At 48.9% G+C, this 15,272-nt stretch overlaps 1 protein-coding gene and 1 long non-coding RNA gene across 6 annotated transcripts in view; one reads left to right on the forward strand and one right to left on the reverse strand.

Annotated features, from left to right (window-relative positions):
• Positions 1 to 3,099: 3,099 nt before the first annotated feature.
• LOC138918296 (uncharacterized) lies at positions 3,100 to 12,424 on the reverse strand. Of its 3 annotated transcripts, none has more exons than XR_011427448.1 (5): positions 12,211 to 12,424; positions 11,460 to 11,684; positions 10,595 to 10,772; positions 5,829 to 5,936; positions 3,100 to 5,348 (listed from the first exon to the last, which is right to left on the reverse strand). It is a non-coding gene; the product is annotated as an uncharacterized lncRNA (long non-coding RNA). The 3 variants fall into 3 exon arrangements; XR_011427447.1 differs by having other exon boundaries at positions 3,211 to 5,348; positions 10,524 to 10,772; XR_011427449.1 differs by having other exon boundaries at positions 3,214 to 5,323; positions 10,524 to 10,772.
• MME (membrane metalloendopeptidase) overlaps positions 4,423 to 15,272 on the forward strand; it is a 136,399-nt gene continuing 125,549 nt past the window's right edge. The window contains exon 1 of one of the 3 annotated variants that reach the window (XM_070239164.1): positions 4,423 to 4,918. The gene's annotated coding sequence lies outside the window, so the exon portion shown is untranslated. Of the gene's footprint in view, positions 4,919 to 6,622; positions 7,106 to 15,272 lie in introns of those variants that run through there. The other 2 variants (XM_023621147.2, XM_070239168.1) reach the window with 2 other exon arrangements.

The raw sequence follows: 15,272 nt of genomic DNA on the forward strand, positions 1-15,272 counted from the left end.
GCTGTTCACTGTGAGCCACCCACCGTGCTCTCCTACCGCCACCTCCTCTCTCCATCGATCGGGACAGAGATCTTTGTTGACATCCCAAGACCAGCACTGAGTCCTGTGCCCGATACACAGTGGGCATGCAGTGAAGACTGGTGAAGGACATTTGTCAGGCACACTCCTGAGGGCTTCTTGTGTATAAAGCCATTAAATCCTTACAAACATCCCCAGGTGAGGACTGTTGTTGCCCACACTTTACGTGGGGGACCCGAGGTGCCTCTCAGGCTCATGGGTCTCTCTGTCTTCATCTCACTCATCTCTCGGCATCACTGCCGCCTCCTCCTCGAACCACGTGGTTCCCAGCTAGTGTCCCTCTTACTCTTGGCCTCTCCTCTCTAGCCTCTTCCCCACCCTTGGTGAGCTCATCACTCCCGGCGTTATGGTGCCACATCGCTGCACCTCCCGCAGTGACATCCCTGCCAACTTCGTGCTGACAGACCCGGCTGGTGCTCGACAGCACGTATCACAGAGACGTCAGTCCTGACGTGTCCAGTGCGATAGAAACATGCCCTTGATCTCTCCCACCTCAGTGCGTGGCTCCCCCCCAACATGGACCCTCCAGCCAGATCCCCAGGAGCCGTCTTTCTCTCTGTCTTCTCTCATCCTTTTGCCTCCATGTCCCATCATCTTCTCATCCCCTGGTGATACCGGGTCACCTTCACCTTGTGCCCAAATGACGACAAGACTTTCCAACCGGGGCCTGCTTCCCTCGTCTACCACTAAACCACTCTCACCAGCTAGGGAGCCCATGAGGGGATTTCTTAAGATGGAAGTTGCTTCCTGTTCCTATTCAGCGTGCAAGCCCTCCCGGAGCATAAAATCCAAACTTTGCACCCTTTGTCTTTGCTTCACAGAGCACACTAAAAACCGCAATTATTTTACTTATTTTTATTTCCCTCTTACTTGTTTGCTTAGTTCTCCACTAAAACATAAACCCCTGAGGGAAAGGAAGATACTTTATTCACCACTGAGTATTCGGAACCTCTCGTCTCTTATTCATGGTGAGGGCTCAATAAATATTTCCCGAAGGAATAATACGAACCTTTAGAATACTGTGGTTGGGTAGGAAGCACCTCCTACACACCAGAATTTAAAAGTTCTTCCGTATTCGTTGGTCTGCTGTGATCACTGGCTGCACAGTTAACATTGCTAATGAGGAGACACACGAGTGCATGTGGACCAACCCCACCGGGGCAGCCTGTGTGGCACGTGGCCTAGGACACACTGTATCACTCAAACTGAACACACATTTTCAAACAGAAAAATATCGATTATCAGGGGGTTTTTTTATTTTGTTTGTTTGTTTTTTGAGGAAGATTAGCTCTGAGCTAACTGCTGCCAATCCTCCTCTTTTTGCTGAGGAAGACTGGCCCTGAGCTAACATCCGTGCCCACCTTCCTCTACTTTATATGTGGGATGCCTGCCACAGCATGGCTTACCAAGCAGTGCTACGTCTGCACCAGGATCTGAACCGGCGAACCCCAGGCCACCGAAGTGGAATGAGGGCACTTAACCACTGAGCCACTGGGCCGGCCCCTCAGAGTTTTGATTATGTGTTTCTCTGACAGTATTTTGTATACGTGACATCAACAAAAAGCCCAAGAAGATGCTTAAGGGCCAAATAAACACAAATGTCCCCAGGGAGAGACAGAAAAACACCCAGCAGTGTTGGCGCACGTGGACGTGCACATGGAGTGGAGTAAAATTCATATTTGAGGTAAATTCAAAATGAGTCACAGATTCAACTTCAGACAAGACACTGGCTCTGAAGAAATGAGCACACTGCAAAGAATGACCTGGTTTACAGAGCAAGGGTTCACCACGGCCCAGAAACGCACCCCAGATGCTTGCTGCGCTCTCATCCACAGGGACGGTGATGCGGTAACGTGCCCTTGGCCAGCAAGGAGGTGCCAGTCACTTTCCTCTCAGGTCAGTGTGGTGGGCCCCTCACAAATGCCAAACTCTCTTGCTTCTAGGTTGTGCCCCAAAGTCACTGGAGCTCAACTAGGTTAGGCTGTTTCCACATTTTAAAGAACCCCATTGTAGGGGCTGGCCCAGTGGCGCAGCGGTTAAGTTCAGGCGTTCCACTTTGGGAGCCCGGGTTCGCCAGTTCAGATCCGGGGTGCAGACATGGCACCGCTTGGCAAGCCATGCTGTGGTAGGCGTCCCACATATAAAGTAGAGGAAGGTGGGCACGGATGTTAGCTCAGGGCCAGTCTTCCTCAGCAAAAAGAGGAGGATTGGCAGCAGATGTTAGCTCAGGTCAGGGCTGATCTTCCTCAAAAAAAAATTAAGAACCCCATTGTAGAAGTGAACTCGCCCCCCTCTGCTCTCTGCGGTGGCTGTGTCTCCTCAGAGCTGCACGTCCCTGGGTCTGTCTACACTGGTGTCCAGGGGTCACAGCCTACATGTTCTCTCACAGCAGTAGACGCTATTTCCAGGGTACCGTCAGCAGTGGATTCCAGTTCTTCGTTTTTATTTGCTCACAAATCATTTCTCCTGACAAAGGCTATATTTGGCTGAACTATGTGATTTGATTTGCAAATCCTCCACCCACACACATATACTTAAGCAATTGTTTCAAACAAGGGCTCCCAATCGGGGCTTTGTAAGGAAGGCAGGCAGAGGGTACGAGCGGAGTGGGCGTAGCTGTGTGTGCTTCTGCAAGAAGGGAAAGTCCCTTCGTGCAAACAGTGGAGCAAATTCCTGTTGGGGAAATTATTCCCACCATCTGGCTTTTGTGCCCCGCTCCTCTCAGTGTAACCAGACAAAGCCCTTCAGAAGCCGCCCACGGCGGACAGCAGGGTAGGCTCAGTGCCTTTCTGTCGTCCAGTGGAAAGGATTCCAAAGCATGGGCACAAACAGCGGTGTGCCCTCGTGCAAATCGGAATGAACCTGCCACAGCACAGACCACAGAGACGCAGCCGACCTGACCGCACAGGAGCTGTTGCAAGACACCGGCGGGCCGCTCAACCTTCTGAGAAAAGTTTTCCCGTGAAATCAGAGGGCTGCACTTAATAGTCTTCATTGTCCCATGTAGCTAGTTTTAAAATGCAGTAATTAAGATATAGTTTTAATTACATTTTGTCTTTACATACTATGTTCTTGGGCACTGGGTTTCTATATATAAGTATTTTTTTTTAGCAAGCAGAGTAAGCACAGATATATGGAGGGGTTTTTATTCCTTCAATTTTATTTCACTTGTCACCCTCAATGTTCCTAAAGTTCTCTCAGTTTCCTGTCATCCAGTGGGCTGTCTTTTCCTCTGTGTGGTTATGAGTTTGCTGGGGCTGCTGCAACCAAGGACCACAGTTGGGTGACAAGAGGAATCTGTTTCTCGCAGTTCTGGAGGCTGGAGATCAAGGTGCCGGCCTGGGGGGTTTCTCCTGAGGCCTCTCCCCTCGGCTCGCAGACGGCGCCTCTCGCTGCCTCCTCACGTGGCCACCCCTCTGTGCACACGCCTGTCCCCACGTGCTCACATTTACTCTTTCCAGAAGGACACCCGTCAGCTTGGACCGGGGCCCACACCAGCAGCCTCATTTTGACTTGGTCACCTCTCTCGAGGCTCCGTCTCCAGATGCAGTGATGAGTACCACGGTTAGATCTTCGATATGTGAATCTGGGGGGGCAAAATTCAGCCCATAAGATACATATTCTACACCTTCTTTGTATTAATATCTTGTTTAGTATTGTGCTGAAATACTTTCAATCTAATAATCAACATGCAACCTCCTCTTAGCAGATTTTAATAGGCATCGTAATTTTAATTACGTGAATCAGTACTCAAAGGACTTGATGAATCTTTCCAGCAGATGTATTCCTTTTCTCCTGAAATGGTACAGTGTAACATTTTCGTAGTTTCTTCTCCCTTCATACTCATATCTGGCAAAGAAATTTATTATAGCTGATCACTCATAAACCAGCATCACAGAAATCCTGGTATCACCTCTGGTACCACACGAGTGTATGTTCCCAAAGGTGCCCAATTAACACTCGTTAGAGTAACTAATCAGGTTGTTTTGACTTGTAGAAACCTAACGGCCACCAAGATCAGAGATAAGGATCCAGGAATCCACTGCTGTTTGCTGCACAGCACACAGCAACAACTGCCCCAAGCGGACGACATGGATGACGAGGGGCACACTCTCCAGGTCGTGTTCTTCACATTGGTCGATGCACAGGGACCCCCTCACTCCCGGGGTGCAGCCCTGTCTCCCGCACACGTGCACCGTGTTCTCCTCAGGACAAACTGTGCTTGTGAGGACGGGACCGTGAAGCGGTTTTCAGGATCTCTGCAGAATCTGTTAATCATTCACAATCTCTCCCTGGGGTCGTCCTGGCCTTTCAGAGACCTTGGGATCGTGGACAGAATAGGTTGGCCAATCTCTGCAGGGGTCTGTTCAACCTCATCACCAGCAAGAAGAGAAAACCAAGCAAGGCCACTTGCTGGTGTCACAATCTAATTGGGGAGGCCCTCCGGAGTCCCACAGATAAGAAGCATTTAAGAAACTTATGCCTGGACACAGAATCCTAGCGTTGGGAGGTTCCAAAGGTTGCTGCACGCACAGGTTTGGCCGTGTGTGGCTGAGTGACAGCCGTCTCTCACTGAGCAGTTCTGCAGAGCACAGGTTCCCACTGCTTCACGCCCTCCCTGTTTCCACAGCACGGCCTCAGAGGAACACAGGGCAGAGCTCTTCCCACCTCCGTGTGACAGAGGATGGAGCTAAGGGTCCAAGAAGCCAAGCATTGTGCATGGTAAATTCGGAGTCATCAAACGCATTCTTGATGAAGCCGCAACCTTCAGTCCAACGGTTTCATATCCTCCAGTAGCTCCACGTCACACCTCCGTCCGTGGTGTCAAAGCAGGAACTGGGTAAGTTTTGCTAACTAGATAAGGTGACCAACCTTGTAACCACGTTAGGCAACTAGATCTTTTTCTTTTTACTGGAATGGTACTATCTAAACTGCTGGAGCAAATCACACTGTGCCCATTCTTTAAGCCGCTGTAGTCAGATTTCAGGAATTTAGATTGTCTAAGTGACGTGGATGGAGTTCTTTAGAGCAATAGAGTTTACTCAAAGATTTCTTAATTAAAATAAGAATTGAAAAATATGTGTCCATTCTTCCCTGGAAGTGGGAAAGCAGGATAAAACAGTTACAGAGTTGCCGGATGTCTACAGGTCTGTAAACTAGTAGAAAGTCTTGGTGTGGAAAGAGGCTAATCAAAACAGTCACTGAGGCTTGTCAACCATCCTCTCCTCGGCACCTACCCCAGAGCCTGGAAAACACGAGAGGCCAACGGTCTAGGGGAGAGAAACCGAAGAGTCAAGGGTTTTCTGAAGTTACAGCCCCCCAGCTGGCCCGCCTGCCTCCAGCTCTGCCCACCGCAGTCTCCACATCCAGCACCAAGTGGCCCTCGAAGAGGGTGGACCAGACGCGGCATCCTCGGAACTCCCCAGTGAGTCCTCTCTCACTCAGAACAAAAGCCACGGTCCTTGTAGGAGTTTACAGGCCCTCAAGATCGGCTTCTCTGTCCCTGTGAACTCATCTCCCACTTTTGGCTTGTTCCACGCCTCCACCCACTCTGCCCTCTTCGCTGTTCCCCCGACATGTCACATGGTCACATGTGTCCCTCCTGGGGCCTTCGTCCCAAGCACCTGCCCTGCTCACATCCTTCAAGGTGCACATTTAAAACCCAAACAACATCCCCCAACTCCACGCTCACCTCCATGATTTACTTTTCTCTCTACTATTTACGAATTTCTAGTAAATCATTTACTCACTTATTGTGCTCACGGTCTGTTCTGCCCCAACTGGAACGGGAGCCCAGGAGGGTGGGGGTTTGTCATTTGTTTTTCCAGAACCAGGAACAGAAGTGTCCAGTAAACTCTCTGAGAACACAACCACAAGACAGGAAACGTTCCGAATTCAGCAAATCAGTGTTTTTGTAGAATGTCAAAGAAAAAGTTAAAGGGTCCGTTAACAAAGAAGAGAAAGACAAGAAAACACTTTCAGAATAAGCTGGAGAGGGAGTGTGACGACTGCAAAAGCAAAGTGGAGCCTTTGGACGAAGGAAGGAAAGGAAAGAGAGGAGGGAAGACAAGGAGGCTCCCTCTGCCACAGGGCAGTGCTGGTCAGGACGCCAGCCCCCACATCTAGCTCCACACCCCAGTTCTATATCTTTAACATTTTTCGTTTCTCAATAAGATTTTGTTTGGGGGGGAAAAAAGTTTCAGGGGCTGGCCCAGTGGCATAGCAGTTAAATTTGCGTGTTTCTCTTCAGTGGCCCGGGTTCACTGGTTCAGATCCCGGGTGTGTACCTACACGCCACTCATCAAGCCCTGTTGAGGTGGCATCCCACATAAAATAGAGGTCGATTGGCAACAGATGTTAGCTCAGGGCCAATCTTCCTCAAGCAAAAAAAAAAAAAGCTTCAGGTTAAAAATGATAATAAAAGAGCAAAACTCCTGCCATCAAGTGGGTCCCACCCAGCAACTTCGGAGAGACACTCGCTGCAGACTGCTGACAGAAGTCAGAGTCATGGCAAGCGGGCTGGAGAGAATCCCCCTGAGCAGCCAGGCTTCGGGTTCTGGAGAAGCCCAAGAAGGAGAGAGGCGCTAAGGCAGAGAAAGAGAGTGCGCTGGTCTTCAGGAGACACATGCCCATGCCGGAGCCTGGGGTGGAGGTGTCCCCATGACGAGCAGGCACACAGCACCAACAAAACTCTGCTCCAAAGACCGAGCAGTCTCGTCTCTCTGGGGAGTAGGCGCGCTGGGCGGTGAAGTTACAGCTTCAGAGGACGCGACATAGGAACACAAGGCGTCCTTGGAAACCGCTCAGGAAGCGCGGTGGAGTCGGGCTCAGTGGAACGAGGTGGCAGAATAAAGCCAGTGGTTCTTGGTGCTGAGAACAACGGTGGCCCCTCACTGAGCGCGGTTGTTGACGGTCTTTGCTGGGAACTGAGGGGCGAGGTTCCTCGTTCAATGGGAGTTCCCACCTGCAGTGGCCAGACACCCAGTGACGGGCTTCTGACAAGTGTGGATACGAGGATGCAGAGCAGGTGAATTGGGGGAGTTTCTACCACACGGGCTCTTGGCCGTGAGTAGTTCGTTTCATTTTCTGAGTTATTATTAACTGCGTAAGTTTACTTGGCACTTTGCAATCTTCTCTACACTGACAGACCCTCCTCTGAGCTTTCCCGTGCACGCTGTTCTTGAGCCACCCCCGCGCGTAATCTGGTGTGTGGAACAATGCATGTTGTTTGCACAAGGATGATAACGAAGCCTGGTCATTTGAGGCGAGGACAGTAAAGAGAGTGCGGTATGAATGTCATTCACCTTAGTCTTACATACTGATGCTATCTTACTTTTTCTGTCGTAACTGGGATTATTAACGTGTGCTGATTTGCTGATCTTTGTGCACTGACGTTGTCCTGGTCTGGTGATTTGGGTTCAGGAATTTGGGAATTTGAGCATAACATAGAAAAAAGGATATTTGTTCAAAAGGATAAATTTCCCATAAAGATGTATATTGATATGTATATAAACCATAAATGCAGAAATTTTTATACAATGATAAATAAAAATGTCCCACCTATGTAGGAGTAATTCTGTAGGAAGTAGAGGAAAATGCAGCCGAAATCTCTGGACGCACAGGAAGGACAATCAAGCCCCTCAAAATCGGGCGAGAAGCAGCTGAAAAAGCAGGATTCTCAGCTCAGAGAAGCTAGACCACAGAACACCACGCTGCCTCCAATTCCTGAAGGCTGTCTTGTGGAAGGAAGTTTGGGCTTGTTGGGTACGGCCTGAAGGGCAAGTGATGGGCAATGCGGCTTCCTGAAGAATGGAGAGAACGTCGGTGACATTCGTGTCCCTGCTCCTGGCTCTGAAAGGAGGTACAGCCCTGGGTGTGCAACCGGCCCTGGTGGCCGCATGCCTGCCGACTGAGAGGACAAAGGGAACCAAGTACGGACAGAGCGCCTGCTCAGGTGACGGTGCCCACACAGTGGCCAAGGCCAGCTGTGATGGATTGGTGCTTTGTCCTTCCGAAGCCTGGCCCCCGAGCACGGTAAACAGGAATCGAGGAAAACGCGCAAGCACAAGTTGAGACAGAGCAGACACCAGGTGGTGTCAGATTCTTGCAGAGATTAACAGACTCCAGGTACCAGGATGTTGCAAACCACAGAGATGGTGGCGATCCCAAAGACAAGCCTGTGCGAAGAGAAAAGTGGATGCTGCCCCGGGCCAGCACAGCCGATCCACGCTGACCTGGCCTACTGCGCACTTGCCCCAAGCTTCCTGCTGGGGATGCTGCTGCCACAAGGGTTTGGATGCCTGGGGTTAGGGGTGTTTGACCTTGAAGAGGACACTGGCCCAGCTTAGAGCTGTTCACGGGGACCCTTGCACCCATCCGCCAGAAGACTAAAGTAGTTGAGAGAAGTGAAGTGGTTAAGGACATGTCACCCCAAAATACAGTGCAGGCAGGGGCATGGCGTGTCCCGGGTGCCGCAGGGTCTGCCTGACACGGGAGCAGTGATGCAGGAATTGTCTGAGAGGAAAAGCTGTCCTGGAGCCAGGGGGCCAGAGTTCAAATCCCACTCCACTGCTGATTGGCTGTGTGACCTGCAAATTTGGTACCCTCTGTCTGCCTCAGCTCCCTCTCCTGTAACATGGAGAGAACAGTATAGTCCCCACCTCATAAGATGAGGATTAAATGCGCTAATTCATGGAAAGAGCTCATTCTCGTGCCTGATCGTAATTCCTCAACCATTAATAAATGATTATTGTTTGAGCATTAATTTGCTGTCATCATCGCTGTGTTCAGGGTCAAAGGCTGAATCAGAGCCCCTTCCCCGTAGGAAGGATAAGCCCCTAAAGCAACAAGCTAATCCAGACATAAGTGTCCCGTGTGATTCTGGACAAAGTTGCACAAACGCGTGTGTTGGGGCACGTCGAGGATGTCTTCCAGGGCCTTCTTCCTTTCTGTCTTCAAGCAAAAGTGTTTGCAACAGGCTCACTCTTTGTTCTGTCCGTCTGACCACTCGGATTGTAACTCTAACAAACATTCACTCAAATACTAGACTACCCGGTAGATTGATGAGCCTTAGGATCCTGTAGACACTGCAGCTTCAACATCCAAAAATGGGAGTCCAGTTCTTCTCTTTGTATTTCTAATTCTTCTCAACCTGGTCTGGCCGTGCCGCCTCACTGAGTTTCTCTCGAATCCAGCTCTCTCTGCATCTTGCTCCCGAGCTCCCTCGATGGGGGGCTTCTTGGTTTGTTGCCTAGACTGCTGGGAAGACCCCTGCTCTGATCTCTCAGAGCCTCCTGCCTCGGTCCTCTCTCTGCACAGCCCTCCCTCCTGGGCACCACCCTCCCTCCTCGGCAGGGCCTCCCCACCGCCCACAGGGTGAAGCAGAGCCCTGGGCCAGGCATTGGCGGTTCCTCATGGGTCCAGTTCTGCCGCTGCCTCCCATGTTCCTCAGCCTTGAAGACCTCCGCCAACTCCTCCTGCCACCTGCCCTGCTCCCAGGATGTGGCTCCAGGATGCTTCTGGGCCTTTCCTCGGGCAGCTGCTCTCCCAAATGCCCTTTCTCCTTTCTCTGCCCGGGCACCTCCACTCCTTCTCGATGGTCCAGCTCAGACACCACGGCTGCGAGGTTCCTGTGCCTCAGGCTTCCTTCCGCAGGATCCCTGGGCCCTGGGCTTAGGCAGCATTTTTGCAGCAGGAAAGGCAGAGTTGGCTCAACGGCAACAGATTAAATGTATACGTGGCTTCCTGAGCCAGTGAGAACAGCAGATTTTTAGACACACCAACTCTCTCTTCTTGTGCATCTTAGCCTCAGCAACTAGCCCAAACCTTAGCACATGCTAGGTGCTCAAAAAGGCTTCTTGAGGGAGTAAATGAAATAAATCTCTCGCCTTCAGTGTATTTGCGCTTTTCACCAGCCCCATCGAATAAAGAGAGACACACTTTCTTGCCTTACTTTAAATTATCTACGTACTAATTTCCAGCATCTGTTTACGCGTGGGCCAATCCCACTCCAGAGAGATGACTGCTTTCCTTTTGGAATGTCAAGGGACTCAGAAAGGAAACAGGTGAGGACCACCATTTATTCACTCATTGGATTGCTTATTATGTGTCAGGCCCTGTTCTAGGCTCAGGGCATTCAGTGACAAGAGAAACAGACAATGCCCTACCCTCCAAGAGCTTCACTTCTACAAAGAAGAGACAGAAGGGAAACAAGCAAACCAAAGAACAAGGGGACACTGTCTAGTGATGAGGGTAGGAGGACCGTATTCGGGTGACAAGGGAGACTGGAACTAATTAGGGACAGGGTAGACCAGGCAGTGCCCTCTCTGATGAGGTGAGACCAGTCTGTTGAGAAGAGCCAGCCCCGTGAAGCTCGGGGTAGAGAGGGCAGCCAGGGCCAATCACACGTGGCCGCATGTCATTAGCAAGGGGACCACATGGCGTACCAGGTACCACCTTACTGCCTCCAGGTTTTCGCCTTTATATCTGATTACACCTTCGGGAGAAGACTACCCACATTTCGTGGAGGGGAGCTGAGCACAGCAGTGAAATATCGCGCTCAAAGTCTCACGTGGAGGCAGAAGGACGATCAGTCTAAACAGATTTGGACTGTCTCCAAAGCTCAGGATCGAGAGTCAGGCTTCAGTTAAACAATTTCAGACAGCATCGCCTCTTTTCCGTCTATTGATAAACCTCTGTGAACATGATAAGAAGCAAATGCAAACAGTGAAGTCCCTTAATATATCGCTGACATTAGAAGAGACAGTACTTCAAGGTAAGTCTGTTAGATTAAGCTTTTCCTTATTTGTAAGTTATAGATTTCAAAATTATTTTTTATCCATCCAAAAATATGGTAAAAACCATGTAACAACATGCTTCATTATAATGGAACTCTAAGGTCAAATTAAAAGGCCCATTCATATGCATACTAATAAAATTAAAACTCATGGTTAATGAGAACATAGACTATTCGAACATCTTTTTTAAAGTTTAAGGATAAAATAAGGGATATTTCACTGTTAAAAGACAACATTTGTCTGCTAAGCATTGTTTCCTATTGATGGTAAAACATTGTATCAGTTAAGGCTGAAACAGCAGAAGAAACAAGAAAATGCAACTATGAAGGCACTGTGGGAACTTCAGGAAAAGGATTCAGTTCGTGGTGCACACAATGGACACATACGCTTTTGTTCTATTAAAAAAATTCAATCATCAGGGGTCAGTAACTACCACAGGGCTAATCAAAATGTTAATGAAAATCCCATGTAACTTTCTTCCTTTGGGCCAGAATAAACCTGAGGTGATATGGAATTTAATTACACTGACACCGGGAGATGTTCCTTAAACCAAAGATAAGAGCAAACTCAGAATTAGAAGAGTACCTCAATTAACGTACGTAGAAAACTTGGCCAATTGCCCTAAAGAATCAGGCTGAAGATTTTTAGGATGTACACAAGGAAGGAGACGGCCTCCCAAGTCCTGTCTGAGAAACACGTCTTCTCCTCCACTAAGCAGTAAGATTCGAGTTCTCAGGACCCGGTCCACGGGGAGGAGTTAACAGGACACTTCACCATCCCGCAGCTGCCAGCGTGTTTCGAGCAGAGAGCCTAAAGAAAAGGATAAAACGGTTTGTGCCTGTGTGTCCCCAACCTCAGAGAAATTCATGGCCAATAAATTCCAGAGCCCAAGCCACATGACGGAAGGTGCACGGCTGTTTTCTGAGATTTATTACTCCCTCCTGCTAGGCTTTTCCTGTCCCAATGGGGATCTCCTGGTAATAATAAACATCTTACTTTATGTCCCAAAACCTCTCTAGAAACAAGCACCGTCATGGGTTTGATTTTAGGAGCAGAGACGGCAAGGGGTGTTTCTGTGGCCTGGTGCGTGTGTCTCGCGTCCGAGGGGGGACAGAGCTGTGTTCATGTCAGGCCCTCATCACCAAGGAGGAAGCCAACAGTCTGTGGGGTTTTCTGCGCGCCTCTGACATCTGTGATTGATCAGACTGCAGGAGGCCAAGGGGAAATGCCACTCAATTAGGCCGAGGTTTTGTCCAGGCAGAGAAGGAGAACCGGGAGTCTCCTTTCAAACCAGCCCCCCGGATCTTAAGAAACCACGCGGTAGTCATCACTCAACTGCTCCCTGCCTCTCGGCCGTCCCGACAAGGCCGGAGGGACTTCCACGAGCATGTGGCCCCCGCTTCACCCCGCGGGCCCGGGTCTCTTGGCCAGTTTGGAAATCAAGCCCAGACCAAAAACCGAAGGAAGGTCCATTCGCATCCAGATAACGGACAGGCCTCGCGCGTCCTGCCAAACCCGTCAGTGGGCGGCCCGCCCGGCAGGCGCAGGCTGGTCCCCGGGCGTCTGCGGACCGCGGTGAAGACGCTCAGAAACAACGCAGACGGAGACCGCCCCGGGGAACCACGATGGAGGGAAAAGAAAACTTCCCCGCCAAACGTGAAACGCGTCTGTGCCTAACGTGTCCAGTAAAACCACTCACTCACTCACTCATTCGCGAAACGTTCACTGCGCACTTATTTAATATTAATAATACTATAATCTGTATATTACACAGAGCAAATATATTTTAGTGTGGAAATAATGTCAGTTATGTTATATATGAATAGCAAAATAATAAATATTTATTGAGGGCACCATTCCAGATGCTAGAGATATAACAGGAAACAAATTTTCAACTGTCTTATATTCCACGTGAGGAAAAGACAAGCAAAGCAATTAAACAAATAAACCTACACGCGTCTGGGAGTTATCAGGGCTGAGAACAAACGCAAAGCGAGGGGGACAGAGACCAGGTGCGGTTCCACGGGAGGCGGGGAGGGGGTCTGAGCCGGTGGCCCGGGAGCACAGCCCGGGGCGGGCACCCCCGGCTCAGGGAGGACGAGCCGAGGCCTCGGGGTGCAGCGTCCTCGATGGGCTGGAGGAGCGGCGGATCTCAGGGCCCTGCGCAAGCGCCGGGGATGCGAGACAAGGTACGAGGGGAGGGTCCTAAGCAGAACAGGCCGTGAGTGACCGGCTGCTGCCCAGAAAGACTGGCAGGCAGGGAGGAGCAAAACAGGGGGCGACGCACCACTCGGGAGGCTGTGGTGACCGCTCGGGCCAGAGTGACGGCAGCTTGAACCAGTCGAGCCGCGATGGAGGTGACGAGAAGTGATCATTTTCAGGTTGTATTTTTTTTCACATTTTTATTAAATTTATTTAAACCCAAAATAAAAAACAGAAAATAGCACCCGTTTCTCCCACCTCCACCTCCTTCCTCTGGCAATCACCAATCTGTTCTCTGCATCTATGAGCTTGGGTTTTGAGGGTGGTTTTTTTTTAGATTCACATATAAGCGAAATCATATGGTGTTCTTTCTCTGCCTTATTTCACTCAGCATAATGTCCTCAAGGTCCATCCATGCTGTTGCAAATGGCGAGATTTCCCTCTTTTTTATGGCTGAATAATATTCCACTGTATACATATGCTACAGTTTCTTTATCTGTTCATCTGTTGGAGGACACTGAGGTTGCTTCCATGTCTCGGCTATTGTAAATAATGCTGCAATGAACATGGGGATGCACATGTCCTTTCAAATTAGTGTTTTCATTTTCTTGGGATAAACAGCCAGAAGCAGAATTGCTGGATCATATGGTAGTCCTATTTTTAATTTTTTGAGGAGCCTCCATACTATTTTCCATCGTGGCTGCACCAGTTTACATTCCCACCAATAGGATGTATTTTGAAGGTAAAGCTGATGGAATTTGCTAATGGATTAGAGGTGAGATGTGAGAGGATAGAGAAGAGTCAAGAAAGACTCCAATATTTATGAGCACCTGGAGAAACAGGTTTGTCGTGTATTGAGGTGGACGAGATGGTGCCAGCAGCAGCTTTTCAGGAAAAATCAATAATTCATGTTTGGACATGTTAAACTCTTTTTAATTTTTAAAATCAACTTCATTGAGGTATAATTCACAGACAATAAAAGGCACCAAGTTAAAGCATTCAGTTTGATGAGTTTTGCAAATGTATACACTTGTCTACCTACCAGTGCAATCAAGATATAGAAGGTTTTCCATCGCTCCCAAAATCTGGCTTGTGTCCTGTCCTCGTCCGTCCCCAGCCACCATAGGCCCCAGGAAACCACTGACCTGCCCTCTGTCCCAGGAGCTCAGATCTGGTCCTTCTGGAGTTCCAGACACTTGTGGTTGGACAGTATGCTGTCTTTCGGGCTGACTTCTTTCACTCAGGGTAATCTTTGTGTGATTTCGTCCATGTTGTGTGTCTCAGTGGTTCATTTCTTCTTGTTGCTGAGCACCGTTTGCCTTTTTATTGTTGAGTTGTAAGAGTTCTTGCTACATTTTGGGTATTATTCCTTTGTCAGATGTGTGCTTAACAAATATTTTCTCCTGGTCTGTGGCTTGCCTTTTCTTTTGAAGAGCAGTGTATACTGAAGAGTAGAGCTTTTAATTTTGTTGAAGTCTAATTCATCAAATTTCTTCTATGCTTTGTGTATTTTCTGTCCAAAAAATTCTTGCTTGCCCCAAGGTTGTAAAAACTTTCTCCTATGTTTTCTTCTAGAAGTTGTATAGTTTTAGCTTTGAAGTTTAGCTCTGTGATTTATTTCAAGTTAGTTTTTATATATGGTGTGCAGTTTATTTTTTTCCAAGTGGATATACAGGTTTTCCTGCACCACCTGTTGAAAGGAATTTACTTTCCCCATCGAATTAGGTTGGCACTTTTTTCGAAATTCAATTGACCATAGACATGAGGGCTATTTTGGGACTCTGTTCTGCAGAATTGACCTGTGTGTGCATTCTGGTGGCCATTCCACACTGTATTGAGGATTATGGCTTTACAGTGAGACTCGCTTTGTCCCTCCAGGTAGTGGCAGTGGCTTATAGTTGTATTAATACCTGGATTTCCCCGTCATCCCTGCGTCAGCTTCTCAGCTCTTCTAGTCACTTGCTTTACTATTCGAGTGCGTTAGATTCCTTCCGTTGTAAATTCTTAAAGTGGTTTATGTTTTCCAGGTTAAATTGGACCGATATAAATTCTTATGAAATTGGTAGGTAGGTGCTAAATTATCCCCCACTTCACTGACGAGGAAATTGAGGCACAGAGAAGTCAAGTCATTTGCCTGTGTTTAAAGAGCTAGTGAGTGGGGGAGGCAAGTTTCAGAGCCAGGTAGCCCGGCTCCAG

Source organism: Equus caballus, chromosome 16 (assembly GCF_041296265.1).
Source record: "Equus caballus isolate H_3958 breed thoroughbred chromosome 16, TB-T2T, whole genome shotgun sequence".
Lineage (NCBI taxonomy): Eukaryota > Metazoa > Chordata > Mammalia > Perissodactyla > Equidae > Equus > Equus caballus.